Source organism: Olea europaea, unplaced genomic scaffold, assembly GCF_002742605.1.
Source record: "Olea europaea var. sylvestris unplaced genomic scaffold, O_europaea_v1 scaffold884, whole genome shotgun sequence".
Lineage (NCBI taxonomy): Eukaryota > Viridiplantae > Streptophyta > Magnoliopsida > Lamiales > Oleaceae > Olea > Olea europaea.
Window position 1 is genome coordinate 150051 of NW_019267304.1, and position 16292 is coordinate 166342.

At 34.7% G+C, this 16292-nt stretch overlaps 1 long non-coding RNA gene across 1 annotated transcript; it reads right to left on the bottom strand.

The window, feature by feature from the left end:
* Positions 1-277: 277 nt before the first annotated feature.
* LOC111392121 lies at positions 278-837 on the bottom strand. Its single transcript, XR_002702219.1, has 3 exons — positions 749-837; positions 568-637; positions 278-463 (listed from the first exon to the last, which is right to left on the bottom strand). It is a non-coding gene; the product is annotated as an uncharacterized LOC111392121 (long non-coding RNA).
* Between the last annotated feature and the right edge of the window lie 15455 nt (positions 838-16292).

Sequence of the window (16292 nt, forward strand, 5' to 3'; positions counted from 1 at the left end):
TCAATCGATAAGAGCCTTGCGACATGTACACTATGGTGTACACTTTAGTTTACACTTCGCCACGTGACATTATCTTGTTGGAAATTATCTATGAGCAGAGTCCAATGAAGGCAAGTGCGAGATGAGACCCGTTGATAGTCGATGGCGGACCAATGACGCGGTCAAGGGCAAAGCAAGTGAAACAAGTGATGGGATTGCTCGTGTTACGCCCCAAATGTTATTGACTTAAATTTGAGGAGTTACCGATATCATTCCATAATCATACATCAAGTGGAAATAAAATTTAAAATTTAATACCTTAATTTATTGAAACTCAAATACTGAATCAAATAAACATAGCGTCATGAATGGAATTGAAGAGAAACATAAAATGGCCTAACAAATTTATTATGGATTCCTAAAAGTTTCTTTTACTTGGCAACCTGCGCACCACTCAGCCACCATCCACGTTGACCAATCTGACCTGAAAAGTTAAAATGGAAGGAGTAAGTAATTTATACTCAGTAGGATACGTGCGTCCAAAACAATATGATAACTTTTAAAACATGAATCTATAACATTCCATACCATCATTTCATCAAAAGCAATCGGTGATCAATCGAAAGCTCTAGTACATTTGAGAAGACCCGAAGACGATCTCATATTTCATTTCATAGTGACCCGCAGATCAATTAGTATTTCATGAAATAAATCACATAAAAAAAATTATAATATTGCAAGGATGAATCACTTGCACATAGTATCCTACCTCGTTAAATCAACGAATTCTGAAAACAAGATCCAAGAATCAAGCTCCAAATGTTTATTTTCTGTCCATGCAATTGTTGCCGTGTATGTGTATGTAATAGATGGAATTAAAGGGGCAAGGGAATTATAATTTTTGGTAGAATATGAATACAATAAGGGTTTCTCCTGAACTTGAGGAATGAAATCAAAACTAAAGAAGTGGGATTCATGGTAAAAATATGTGTGTGGCATCAGTATTTATAGGCAAACATAAGGTTGTTGATTAGGTTTAGGATAATTTATTTAAATTTTATTGGGTGCTATCCGTATAGATTTTTTTTGTAGATACTAAACATTTTTATCCACATGCTATATAAAAGGATTTGCTACGGATATCCTTTTGCGATTCAAAAAATAAAAATAAAAATAAAATTGATTAAAATTAAATTAGATATATTCACAATTTAACGGTAAGTCGAATTATTAAACCACACGCGAAAAAAATTATAACAGATTTATTTGAAATTAATAATTCAGATCTTGTTTCATATATTTGAATACAAGGATACGATTTTTTTAAAAAATAACAACCAAACCACGTGGAACAGATTCATATGGATTACTGTGAACTGAATACAATTGACAAAGTTTATAGGATAAAAAAAAAGATACACAAAATGCACGTGCATACAAGTAGTAGAATCTGATTCTTGTTACAGTAGGTATTCAAATAAAAAAGATAGACTTGGGATAAGATTAAATTTTAAAATAATACATCTAATGGAGGAAACAGGATGTAAAGAGGAATTTTAAACGTGACTATATAATAAAATATTATAATCTTAATTTGCTAATTATCTTAAAAGGTACGTTATAAAAAAAATACATATTAAATACATTTCCTTGAATTATTTATTTCCAATTAAGTTATCATTATCCATGCATGCACACATTAAGATAAGATGGACTCCTAATTGCATAGGATACAAGGCTTAATTTATTTTAATACAAACGAACAATATAACTAATAAAACTCTTATTTAAAACAAATATGTTTTTATTTTAAAATTTTCGGGATGTTACAGCTCGTTCAAGAAACCATTGATTAAATCATGCTCAGGACTCAAAATGGAGCAACTTTCATGTTCGAGTCGAAGGCTGAATCAACTTGGATCAATTTGTTTTCAAGCGAAGAAACCGGAGGCTGAAGATAAGCCTATGCGGCGGCCCAAGGGAAAACATCATGCAGCCGCACAGTGGTATACTGAAAACCAATATTGTTTTTTTTGTTGAACCATGCGACCGCATGGATTTACACCATGCGGCCGCACAAGCCAAAAAAATTGGCGAATTTTCTAATTTTGGCCGAATTTCCTATTTTCGATAGAATTCTTATGAAATCAAATTATTACCATAATTTGATGGTTTTGGACGTTTTTATTCATTAGTATAAATAGGAGATTACTTTTCATTGTAACAACTTTGAACTTCTGACTCTTGCTTGAATTAATATTATAGAGAGAGAAATTTATTCTTTCAATTTATTGTTCTTCTTGAACAATCTTGGAACTTATCAAGATTCAACTTCTTGTGGCGTTCTAATCAATCGGATTGTGGGTTCTTTTAATTGTAATCAAGGGGTTTTATGTTCTTCGCTAATCTAGGGTTTCTTGGTTCAATTCTTGGGATTCAAGATCCAAAACCGGGTTAGTATTGGCATTCTTAGGTTTCACATCAATCTCGTTGTGGGTTTCGTAGTTTCCATTGCTACGGGGTTCGTATCAGTTGGTATCAGAGCTTTGGCTCCAATTTAATCAGGTTATATCCTTCATTTTCTAATTTTTTTTTCAATTCCTTGTGTTCTTGTGTCCAGAAGGTTTTCTTGATCTTTGATCTAAAAGTTTTATCAAAAATCTTCAAATTCCATTTTTGGGCTCAATTTTCGCCCGAATCAGTTTTCGTTTTCTTTGTTGGTTTTGTTATTGATTTTTGGATCTAAAAAAAAAAATTTACTCTTCATCCGTACAGTACCGTTCATCCGTACAGTAAAAAAAAACTTGTTAAATATTATTGATCTGTCAAATACCAACTTTTATTATTCATTATCGTTTCTAAATTACTTGGACACATTGAATCATTCCATTCCTTCAATTTAAATCATGTTTTAAAAGTTTTCTTTGAGCCCTTTGTTACAATTATTGAGTCACATCCAGTTTGGGAAATTCTACACGAATTGATTGATTGATCGAGTTCATTGATTGTTCCTAGAAGCAATTGTTGAAAGAACTGAGTGGTAAAAGGCAGGAGGTGAGCTTAATAGAGGGTAAAAGCCCTTGTGTGTGTTTCGAGTAACTTTTGGTGAGGCAGTAAAATAAAATTTTAGTGTTAGGATGTCAGAAAGGGCAGAATCAAACTCAAGCCAACCAACTGACACCTGACCATAATGCAAGTGTCAAACAATGTCTCAAAAATCAGTGTACAAATAGCAAAGTTCAATCGGTAGGAACCCTGCTACATGTACACTATGGTGTATACTTTAGTTAACACTTTGCCCCATGACATTACCCGATTGGACAGTTTAAATTTGAAATAGTTTTACCATCCAATTGATAGTTGCCTACAACGTAAGTGTCAAACAGCATGTCGAAAATCAGTGTACAAATAGAAAAGTTTAATCGGTAAGAGCCCTGCGACATGTACACTATGGTGTACACTTTAGTTTACACTTTGCCAAGTGACATTACCATGTTGGACAGTTTAAATTTCAAACATTTTTCCGGCCCAATTGACACTTTACAACAATGCAAGTGTCAAAAAAGTGTCGAAAATCAGTGTGCAAATAATAAAGTTCAGTCGGTAAGAACCTTACTGCATGTACCCTATGGTGTACACTTTAGTTTACACATTGTCATGTGTCATTACCCTATTGGATAGTTTAAATTTCAAATAGTTTTCCCATCCAATTGACACTTGACAACAACGCGAGTGTCAAACAATGTGTCACAAATCAGTGTACAAATAGCAAAGTTCAATCGACAAGGACCTTGCTATATATACCTATGGTGTACACTTTGCCACGTAACATTACCGTATAAATTTCAAATAGTTTTCCCATCCAATTGACACTTGACTACAATGCAAGTGTCAAGCAACGTGCCCAAAATCAGTATGCAAATAGCAAAGTTCAATCGATAAGGACCTTACATGTACACTATGGTGTACACTTTAGTTTAACTTTGCCACGCAACATTACACTATTTAAAAGTTTAAATTTCGTACAGTTTTCCTATCCAATCGACACTTGACAACAATTCAAGTGTCAAACAACGTGCCAAAAATTAGTGTACAAATAGCAAAGTTTAATCAGTAAGAACCTTGCAACATGTACACTATGGTGTACACTTTAGTTTACACTTTGCAATATGACATTACCCTATTGGACAGTTTAAATTTCAAACAGTTTTCCTATCCAATTGACACTTGACAACAATGCCAAGGTCAAACAATGTGTCAAAAATTAGTGTACAAATATGAAAGTTCAATCGGTAAGGACCTTAGTACACGTAAACTATGGTGTAGACTTTAGTTTTCACTTTGCCACGTGACATTACCCTGTTGGACAGTTTAAATTTCAAACAGTTTTCCCATCTAATAGGCACTTGACAACAATGCAAGTGTCAAACAACGTGTCAAAAATCAATGTACAAATAGCAAATCTCAGTCGGTAAGGACCTTGCTACATATACACATTGGTGTACACTTTAGTTTACAGTTTGCCACGTGACATTACACTGTTGGATAGTGTAAATTTCAAACAGTTTTCCCGTCGAATTGACATTTGACTACAATCCAAGTGTGAAAAAATGTGCCCAATATCAGTGTACAAATAGTAATGTTCAATCAGTAAGAACCTTGCTACATGTACACTATGGTGTACAATTTAGTATACACTATGCCACGCGACATTATCCTGTTAGACAGTTTAAATTTAAAATAGTTTTCCCATCCAATTGATACTCGACAACAATGCAAGCATCAAACAACCTGTCGAACAAATAGCAAAGTTCAATCGGTAAGAGCCTTGCTACAGGTTCACTATGGTGTACACTTTAATTTACACTTTGCCACGTGTCATTACCACGATCGATTGTTTAAATTTTGAATCGATTTCCAATACAATCGACACTCAACAACAATGTAAGTGTCAAACAACGTGTCAAAAATCAGTGTAGAAATAGCAAAGTTCAATAGGTAAGGACCTTGCTACATGTGCACTGTAGTGTACGCTTTAGTTTACACTTTGCCACGTGACATTACCCTATTGACAATTTAAATTTCAAACAGTTTTCCCATCCAATTAACACTTGACTACAAAGCAAGTGTAAAAAAATGTGTCAAAAATTAGTGTACAAATAACAAAATTCAATTGGTAAGGACCTTGCTACATGTGCACTATGACGTACACTTTAGTTTACACATTGCCATTTGTCATTACCCTGTTGGATAGTTTAAAGTTCAAAAATTTTTCCCATCCAATTGACACTTGACAACAACGCGAGTACCTAACAACGTGTCAAAAATAAGTGTACAAATAGCAAAGTTCAATCGGTGAGAACCTTGCTACATGTATATTATGGTGTACATTTTACTTTACACAATATGCCACGTACTCTATTTGACAGTTTAAATTTCAAATAGTTTTCCAATCCAATTGACATAGACAGTAATGCAAGTGTCAAATAACATGTCAAAAATCAGTGTATAAATAGCAAAATTCAATCGGTCTAAACCTTGCTACATGTACACTATGGTGTACACTTTAATTTACACTTTGCCATGTGACATTTCCCGATTGGACAGTTTAAATTTCAAATAGTTTTCCCATCCAATTGACACTTGACAACAATGCAAGTGTGAAACAACGTGTCGAAAATCAGTGTACAAATAGAAAAGTTCAATCAGTAAGAACCTTGCTATAAGAACACTATGGTGTACACTTTAGTTTACACTTTGTCATGTGACATTACCCTGCTGGACAGTTTAAATTTCAAATAATTTTCCCAACCAATTGACACTTGACAACAATGAAAGTGTAAAATAATGTGTCAAAAATCAGAGTGCAAATAGCAAAGTTCAATATGTAAGAACCTCGCGACATGTACTCTATGGTGTACACACTTTAGTTTACACCTTGCCACATGACATTACCCTGCTGGACAGTTTAAATTTCAAACAATTTTTCCTTCCAATTGACACTTTACAACAACACAAGTGTAAAAAAAGTGTCAAAAATCAGTGTACAAATAACAAAGTTCAGTCGGTATGAATCTTGCTACATATACACTATGGTGTACACTTTTGTTTACACAGTACCACGTGTTATTACCCGGTTGGATAGTTTAAACTTCAAATAGTTTTCCCATCGAATTGTCACTTAACAACAATACGAGTGTCAAACAATGTGTCACAAATCAGTGTACAAACAGCAAAGTTCAATCGGTAAGGGCCTTGCTACATATACACTATGGTGTACACTTTGCCACGTAACATTACCCTATTGGATAGTTTAAATTTCAAATAGTTTTTCCATCCAATTAACACTTGACTACAATGCATGTGTCAAACAACGTGTCCAAAATTAGTGTACAAATAGCAAAGTTCAATCGATAAAGACCTTACACGTACACTATGGTGTACACTTTAGTTTACACTTTGCCACGCAACATTAACCTGTTTGAAAGTTTAAATTTCGAATAGTTTTCTAATCCGCTTAAGAATTGACAACAATGCAAGTATCAAACAACGTGTCAAAAATAAGTGTAGAAATAGCAAAGTTCAATCGTTAAGAACCTTGCTACATGTACACTATGGTGTACACTTTAGTTTACACTTTGCGACGTGACATTATCCTGTTGGATAGTTTAAATTTCAAACAGTTTTCCCATCCAATTGACACTTGACTACAAAGCAAGAGTGAAATAACGTGTCAAAACCAGTGTACAAATAGTAAAGTTCAACTGGTAATAACCTTGCTACTTGGACACTATGGTGTATACTTTAGTTTACACTTTTCCAAATGACATTACACCGTTAGACAGTTTAAATTTCAAATATTTTTCCAATCCAATTGGCACTTGACTACAATGCAAGTGTGAAACAGCGTGTCCAAAATCAGTGTACAAATAGCAAAGTTCAATCGGTAAGAACCTTGCTACATGTACACTATGGTGTACACGTTAGTTTACACAATGCCACGTGTCATTACCCTATTGGATAGTTTAAAGTTCAAACAGTTTTTCCATCAAATTGACACTTGACAACAATGTGAGTCACAAACAACGTGTCAAAAATAAGTGTACAAATAGCAAAGTTCAATCGGTAAGAACTTTGCTACACGTTTATTATGGTGTACATTTTAGTCTACACTTTGCCAGGTGCCCTATTTGACAGTTTAAATTTCAAATAGTTTTTCCATCCAATTGACACTAGACAACAATGCAAGTGTCAAACAACGTGTCAAAAATCAGGGTACAAATAACAAAATTCAATAGGTATAAACCTTGCTACATGTACACTATGCTGTACAGTTTAGTTTACACTTTTCCACGTGACATTTCGCGACTGGACAGTTTAAATCTCAAATAGTTTTTCCATCCAATTAACACTTGACAATAATGTAAGTGTCAAAAAACGTGTCGAAAATCAGTGTACAAATAGAAAAGTTCAATCAGCAAGAGCCTTGCGACATGTACACTATGGTGTACACTTTAGTTTACACTTTGCCAGGTGACATTACCTTGTTGGACTGTGTAAATTTCAAACAGCTTTTCCAGCCAATTGACACTTGACAACAATGCAAGTGTCAACCAACGTGTCAAAAATTGGTGTACAAATTGCAATGTTCAATCGGTAAGAACCTTGCTACATGTTCACTATGGTGTACACTTTAGTTTACACTTTGCCACCTGTCATTACCCTATTGGATAGTTTAAATTTCAAACAATTTTCCCATCCAATTGACAATGACCACATTGCAAGTGTCAAAGTACGTGTCAAAAATTAGCGTACAAATAGCAAAGTTCAATCGGTAGGAACCTTATCACATGTACACTATGGTGAACACTATAGTTTACACTTTGTCATATGACATTACCCTGTTACACAGTTTAAATTTCAAACAGATTTTTCATCCAATTAACACTTGATAACAATGCAAGTGTCTAACAACATGTCAAAAATCTATGTACAAATAGCAGTTTTCCCATCTAATCGACACTTGACAACAATGCAATTATCAAACAACGTGTCCAAAATCAGTGTACAAATAACAAAGTCCAATTGGTTAGAACCTTGCTACATGTACACTATGGTGTACACTTTAATTTTCACTTTGCCATGTGACATTGCCCTGTTGGACAGTTTAAATTTCAAATAGTTTTCCCATCCAATCGACACCTGACAACAATTCAAGTGTCAATCTTGAATTTTTGTTAAGTGTGGATGGTAAAACTGTTTTAAATTTAAACTGTCCAACTGGGTAATGTCACGTGGGAAAGTGTAGCCTAAATTGTACACTGTAGTGTACGTGTAGCAAGGTTCTTACCTAATGAAATTTGCTATTTGTATGCTAATTTTTGACATGTTGTTTGACACTTGCATTGTTGTCAACTTTCAATTGGACGGGAAAACTATTTGAAATTTAAGCTGTCCAACAGGGTAATGTCATATAGCAAAGTGTAAACTAAAGTGTACAACATAGTGTACATGGAGCAAGGTTCTTACCGATTGAACTTTGCTGTTTGTACACTGATTTTTGACACGTTGTTTAACACTTGCATTGTTGTCAACTGTCAATTGGATGGGAAAACCATTTGAAATTTCAGCTATCCAACCGGGTAATGTCACGTAGCAAAGTGTAAACTGAAGTGTACACCATAGTGTACATGTTGCAAGGTTCTTTCTGATTGAACTTTGCTATTTGTACACTAAATTTTGATACGTTGTTTGACACTTGCATTGTTGCCAAGTGTCAAATGGATGGGAAAACTGTATTAAATTTAAACTTTCCAACAGGGATATGTCACTTGGCAAAGCTTAAACTAAAGTTTACACCATAATGTACATTTAGCAAGGTTCTTACCGATTGAACTTTGCTATTTGTATATTGATTTTTGACACGTTGTTTGACACTTGCATTGTTATCAAGTGTCAATTGGTTGGAAAAACTATTTGAAATTTAAACTGCCCAATAGGATAATGTCACGAGGAAAAGTATAAACTAAAGTGCACACCACAATATACATGTTGCACAGTTCTTATTGATTGAACTGTGCTGTTTGTACATTTATTTTTAACACGCTGTTTCACACTTGCATTGTTATCTAGTGTCAACTAGATAGGAAAACTGCTTGAAAATTAAATTGTCCAACAGGGTAATGTCACGTGGCAAAGTGTGAACTGAAGTGTGTGCACTGTAATGTACATGTAGCATGGTTCTAACCTATTGAACTTTGCTATTTGTACACTAATTTTTGACACGTTGTTTGACACTTGCATTGTTTTCAAGTGTTAATTGGATGGGAAAACTGGTTGGAATTTAAACTGCCTAATGGGGGTAATGTCACGTGGCAAAGTGTTAAGTTAAGTGTACGCCATAGTGTACATGTAGCAAGGTTCTTACAAATTGAACTTTGCTATTTGTACACTAATTTTTGACACGTTGTTAGACACTTGCATTGTTGTCAAGTGTCAATTGGATGGAAAAATTGTTTGAAATCTGAACTGCCCAACGGGGTAATGTGACGTGGCAAAGTGTAAACTAAAGTGTACACCATAGTGTACATGTAGCAAGGTTCTTACCAATTGAACTTTGTTATTTGTACACAGACTTGTGACACGTTGTTGGACACTTGCATTGTTGCCAAGTGTCATTTGGATGGTAAAATTGTTTGAAATTTAAACTGTCCAATAGGGTAATGTCACATGGCAAAATGTAAACTAAAGTGTACACTATAGTTTACATGCAGTAAGGTTCTTATTGATTGAACTTTGCTACTTGTACACTGATGTTGGACACGTTGTTTGACACTTGAATTGTCATCAAATGGCAATTGGATGGAAAAACTGTTTAAAATTTAAACTGTCCAACAGGGTAATGTCACATTGCAAAGTGTAAACTAAAGTGTACGCCACAGTGTACGTGTAATAAGGTTCTTACCGAATGAAATTCGCTATTTATCCACTAATTTTTAACACGTTGTTTGACACTTGTATTGTTGTTAAGTGTCAATTGGATGGGATAACTGTTTGAAATTTAAACTACCCAACGGGGTAATGTCACTTGGGAAAGTGTAAACTAAAGTGTACACTATAGTGTACATGTAGCAAGATTCTTATCGATTAAAGTTTGCTATTTGTACACTGATTTTGAGATGATGTTTGACACTTACATTGTTGTCAAGTGTAAATTGGATGGGAAAACTGTTTGAAATTTGAACTGCCCAACGGGGTAATGTGACGTGGCAAAGTGTAAATTAAAGTGTAAACCATAGTGTACGTGTGGCAAGGTTGTTGCCGATTGAACTTTGTTATTTGTACACTAATTTCTGACACATTATTTGACACTTCCATTGTTGTCTAGCGTCAATTGGATAGGAAAACTATTTGAAAATTAAATTGTCCAACAAGGTAATGTCATGCAGCAAAGTGTAAACTGAAGTGTACACTGTAGTGTACATGTTGCGAGGTTCATACCGACTGAACATTGCTATTTGTACACTAATTTTTGACATGATATTTGACACTTGCATTGTTGTCATGTGTCAATTGGTTGGAAAAACTGTTTGAAATTTAAACTGCCCAAAAGGATAATGTCACAAGGCAAAGTGTAAATTACACCATAGTGTACATGTTGCACGGTTCTTACCGATTTAACTTTGCTATTTGTACACTAATTTTTGACACATTGTTTAACACTTACATTGTTGACAAGTGTCGATTGGATGGAAAAACTATTTGAAATTTAAACTGCCCAACGAGGTAATGTAACGTGGTAAAGTGTAAACTAAAGTGTACAACATAGTGTACATGTAGCAAGGTTCTTACCGATTAAACTTTGCTATTTATACACTGATTTTTAAGACGTTGTTTAACACTTACGTTGTTGTCATGTGTCAATTGGACGGGAAAATCATTTGAAATTTTAACTATCCAACCAGGTAATATCACGTGGTAAAGTGTAAATTAAACTGTACACCGTAATGTACATGTAGAAAGGTTCTTATTGATTGAACTTTGACATTTGTACATTGAATCTTGACACGTTCTTTGATACTTGCATTGTTGTCAATTTCAACTGGATGGAAAAACTAATTGAAATTTAAACTGTCCAACAGGTTAATGTCACGTGGCAAAGTGTAAACTAAATTGTACACCATAGTGTACGTGTAGAAAGGTTCTTACAGATTGAACTTTGTTATTTGTACACTGATTTTTGGCACGTTGTTTGATACTTGCATTGTTGTCAAGTATTAACTGGATGGGAAAACTATTTGAAATTTAAACTGTCCAATAGGGTAATGTCATGTGGCAAAGTGTAAACTAAAGTATACACCATAGTGTACATGTAGCAAGGTTCTTATCGATTGAACTTTGCTACTTGTACGCTGATGTTGAACACGTTGGTTGACACTTGAATTGTTGTCAAGCGTCAATTGGATGCGAAAACTGTTTGAAATTTAAGCTGTCCAACAGGGTAATGTCACGTGGCAAAGAATAACTCAAGTGTACGCCACAGTGTACATGTAGCAAGGTTCTTACTGATTGAACTTTACTACTTGTACATTGATGTTGGACACGTTGTTTGATACTTGTATTATTGTCAAGTGTCAATTGGATAGGAAAACTAGTTGAAATTTAAACAGCCCAGCAGGGTAATGTTACGTGGCAAAGTGTAAACTAAAGTGTACAACATAGTGTACATGTAGCAAGGTTCTTACCGATTGAACTTTGCTATTTGTACAATGATTTTTGATACATTGTTTGACACTTGCATTGTTGTCAAGTTTCAATTGGATGGGAAAACTATTTGAAATTTAAACTGCCCAATGGGGTAATGTCATGTGGCAATGTGTAAACTAAAGTGTACACAATAGTGTACATGTAGCAAGGTTCTTAATGATTGAACCTTGCTACTCATACACTGATGTTGGACACATTGTTTGACACTTAAATTGTTGTCAAGTGTCAATTGGATGGGCAAAGTATTTGAAATATAAACTATCCAACAGGGTAATGTCACGTGGTAAAGTGTAAACTAAAGTGTACGCCACAGTGTACATGCAGCAAGGTTCTTACCGATTGAACTTTGCTATTTGTACACTAATTTTTGACACATTGTTTGCCACTTGTATTGTTGTCAAGTGTCGATTGGATGGGAAAACTGTTTGAAATTTAAACTGCACAACAGGGTAATGTCACGTGGCAAGGTGTAAACAAAAGTGTATACCATAGTGTACATGTAGCAATGTTCTTATCGATTGAACTTTGCTGTTTGTACACTGATTTTTGACACGTTGTTTGAAACTTGCATTTTTGTCAACTTTGAATTAGATGGGAAAACTATTTGACATTTCAGCTATCCAACAGGGTAATGTCACGTAGCAAAGTGTAAACTGAAGTGTACACCGAAGTGTACATGTAGCAAGGTTCTTACCTATTGAACTTTGCTATTTGTACACCGATTTTTGACACGTTGTTTGATACTTGCATTGTTGTCAACTTTCAATTGGATAGGAAAACTATTTGAAATTTCGGTTATCCAACAGGGTAATGTCACGTAGTAAAGTGTAACCTAAATTGTACACCGTAGTGTACATGCAGCAAGGTTCTTACCGATTGAACTTTGCTATTTGTACACTGATTTTTGACCCTTGCATTGCTGTCAACTTTCAATTGGACGGGAAATCTATTTGAAATTTCAGTTGTCCAACAGGGTAATGTCACGTAGAAAAGTGTAAACTGAAGTGTACACCCTAGTGTACATGTAGCAAGGTTCTTACCGATTGAACCTTGCTATTTGTACACTGATTTTTGACACGTTGTTTGACACTTGAATTGTTGTCAACTGTCAATTGGATGGGAAAACTGTTTGAAATTTTAGCTGTCCAACAGGGTAATGTCACGTAGCAAAGTGTAAACTGGAGTGTACACCATAGTGTACATGTTGCAAGGTTCTTTCCGATTGGTCTTTGCTATTTGTACACTAATTTTTGATACGTTGTTTGACACTTGCAATGTTGTGAAGTGTCAAATGGATGGGAAAACTGTATGAAATTTAAACTTTCCTATAAGGATATGTCACTTGGCAAAGTGTAAACTAACGTGTACACCATAATTTACATGTAGCAAGGTTCTTACCGATTGAACTTTGTCATTTGTACACTGATTTTTAACACGCTATTAGACAGTTGCGTTGTTGTCTAGTGTCAATTGGTTGGAAAAATTGTTTGAAATTTAAACTGTCCAACAGGACAATGTCACGAGGCAAAGTGTAAACTAAAGTGCGCACCATAGTGTACATGTTTTACGGTTCTTATCGATTGAACTTTCCTATTTGTACATTAATTTTTAACACGTTGTTTGAGACTTGCATTGTTGTCTAGTGTCAATTGGATAGGAAAACTATTTGAAAAATAAATTGTCCAATAGGGTAATGTCACGTGACAATGTGTAAACTAAAGTGTGTACACCATAATGTACATATAGCATGGTTCTAACCGATTGAACTTTGCTATTTGTAGACTAATTTTTGACACATTGTTTGACACTTGCATTGTTGCCAAGTGTCAATTGGATGGGAAAATAGTTTCAAATATAAACTGCCCAACGTGGTAATGTCACGTGGCAAAGTGTAAACTAAAGTGTACGCCATAGTGTACATGTAGCAAGGTACTTACCGATTGAACTTTGCTATTTGTACACTATGTAATTGGAAGGGAAAATTGTTTGAAATTTGAACTGCACAACGGGGCAATGTGACGTGGCAAAGTGTAAACTAAAATGTACACCATAGTGTACATGTAGCAAGGTTCTTATCGGTTGAACTTTGTTATTTGTACATAGATTTTGACGCGTTGTTTGATACTTGCATTGTCAGGGTAATGTCACGTGGCAAAATCTAAACTAAAGTGTACACCATAGTGTACATGTAGCAAGGTTCTTATCGATTGAACTTTGCTACCTGTACACTGATGTTTGATACATTGTTTGACACTTGAATTGTTGTTAAGTGTCAATTGGATGGAAAAACTGTTTGAAATTTAAACTGTCCAATAGGGTAATGTCACGTTGCAAAGTGTAAACTAAAGTGTACGCCACAATGTACATGTAGAAAGGTTCTTACCGATTGAACTTTGCTATTTGTACACTGATTTTTGACACGTTGTTTGACACTTGCATTGTTGTCAAGTGTCAATTGGATAGGAAAACTGTTTGAAATTTAAATTGTCCAATAGCGTAATGTCACGTGGCAAAGTGTAAACTAAAGTATACATGTAGAAAGGTTCTTACCGATAGAACTTTGCTATTTGTACACTGATTTTTAACACATTGTTTAACACTTGCATTGTTGTCAAGTGTCAATAGGATGGGAAAACTATTTGAAATTTAAACATTCCAACAGGTAAAGTCACGTGGCAAAGTGTAAACGAAAGTGAGCACCATAGTGCACATGTAGAAAGGTTTTTACAGATTGAACTTTGCCATTTGTACACGAATTTTTGGCACGTTCTTTGACACTTGCATTGTTGTCAAGTATCAACTGGATGTGAAAATTGTTTGAAATTTAAACTATCCAACAGGGTAATATCACGTGGCAAAGTGTAAACTAAAGTGTACACCATAGTGTATATGTTACAAGGTTCTTACCGATTGAACTTTGCGATTTGTACACTAATTTTGTCATGTTGTTTAACACTTGTATTGTTATCCAGTGTCAATTGGATGGGAAAATTATTTAAAATTTAAACTGTACAATAGGGTAATGTCACGTGGCAAAGTGTAAACTAAAGTGTGTATACCATAATGTACGTGTAGCAAGGTTCTTACCGATTGAACTTTGCTATTTGTACACTAATTTTTGACACGTTGTTTGACACTTGCATTGTTGTCAAGTATCAATTGGATGGGAAAATTGTTTCAAATTTAAACTACCCAACGGGGTAATGCATGTGGCAAAGTGTAAACTAAAGTGAACACCATAGTGTACATGTAGCATGGTTCTTACTGATTGAACTTTTCTATTTGTACGCTGATTTTTGACACATTGTTTGACACTCGCATTGTTGTCAAGTATCAATTGGATGGGAAATTGTTTGAAATTTAAACTGTCCAACAGAACAATTTCACGTGGCAAAGTGTAAATTAAAGTGTACCCCATAGTGTACATTTAGCAAGGTCCTTACCGATTGAACTTTACTATTTGTACACTGATTTTTGACACGTTGTTTAACACTTGCATTACTTTCAAGTGTCAACTAGATGGGAAAACCGTTTGAAATTTAAACTCTCCAATAGGGTAATATCACGTGATAAAGTGTAAACTAAACTTTACACCGTAGTGTACATGTAGAAAGGTTCTTACAGATTGAACTTTACCACTTGTACACTGAATTTTGACACGTTCTTTGACACTTGCATTGTTGTCAAGTGCCAACTGGATGGGAAAACTAATTGAAATTTAAACTGTCTAACAGGGTAATGTCACATGGCAAAGTGTAAACTAAATTGTACACCATAGTGTACGTGTAGAAAGGTTCTTACCGATTGAACTTTGTTATTTATACACTGATTTTTGACACGTTATATGACACTTGCGTTGTTGTCAAGTGTTAACTGGATGGGAAAACTGTTTGAAATTTAAACTGTCCGATAGGGTATGTTACGTGGGAAAGTGTAAACTAAAGTGTACACCATAATGTACATGTTGCAAGGTTCTTACCTATTGAACTTTGCTATCTCTACACTAATTTTGGCACGTTGTTTGACACTTGCATTATTTTCCAGTGTTAAATTGATAGGAAACATATTTGAAATTTAAACTGTCTAATAGGGTAATGTCAAGTGAAAAAGTGTAAACTAAAGTGTACAACATAGAGTACTTGTAGCATGGTTCGTACCGATTGAACTTTGCTTTTTTCATTGATATTTGACACGTTGTTTGACACTTGCTTTGTTGTCAAGTGTCAATTGGATGGGAAAACTATTTGAAATTTAAACTGTCCAACAGGATAATGTTACGTGGCAAAGTGTAAACTAAAGTGTACGCCGCAATGTACATGTAGAAAGGTTCTTACCGTTTGAACTTCACTATTTGTACACTGATTTTTGACACGTTGTTTGACACTTGTATTGTTCTCCAGTGTCAATTGGATGGGAAGCCTATTTTTAAATTTAAATTGTCTAATAGGGTAATGTAACGTGGTAAAGTGCAAATTAAAGTGTACAACATAGTGTACTTGTAGCCAGGTTCTTATCGTTGAACTTTGCAATTTGTATACTGATTTTTA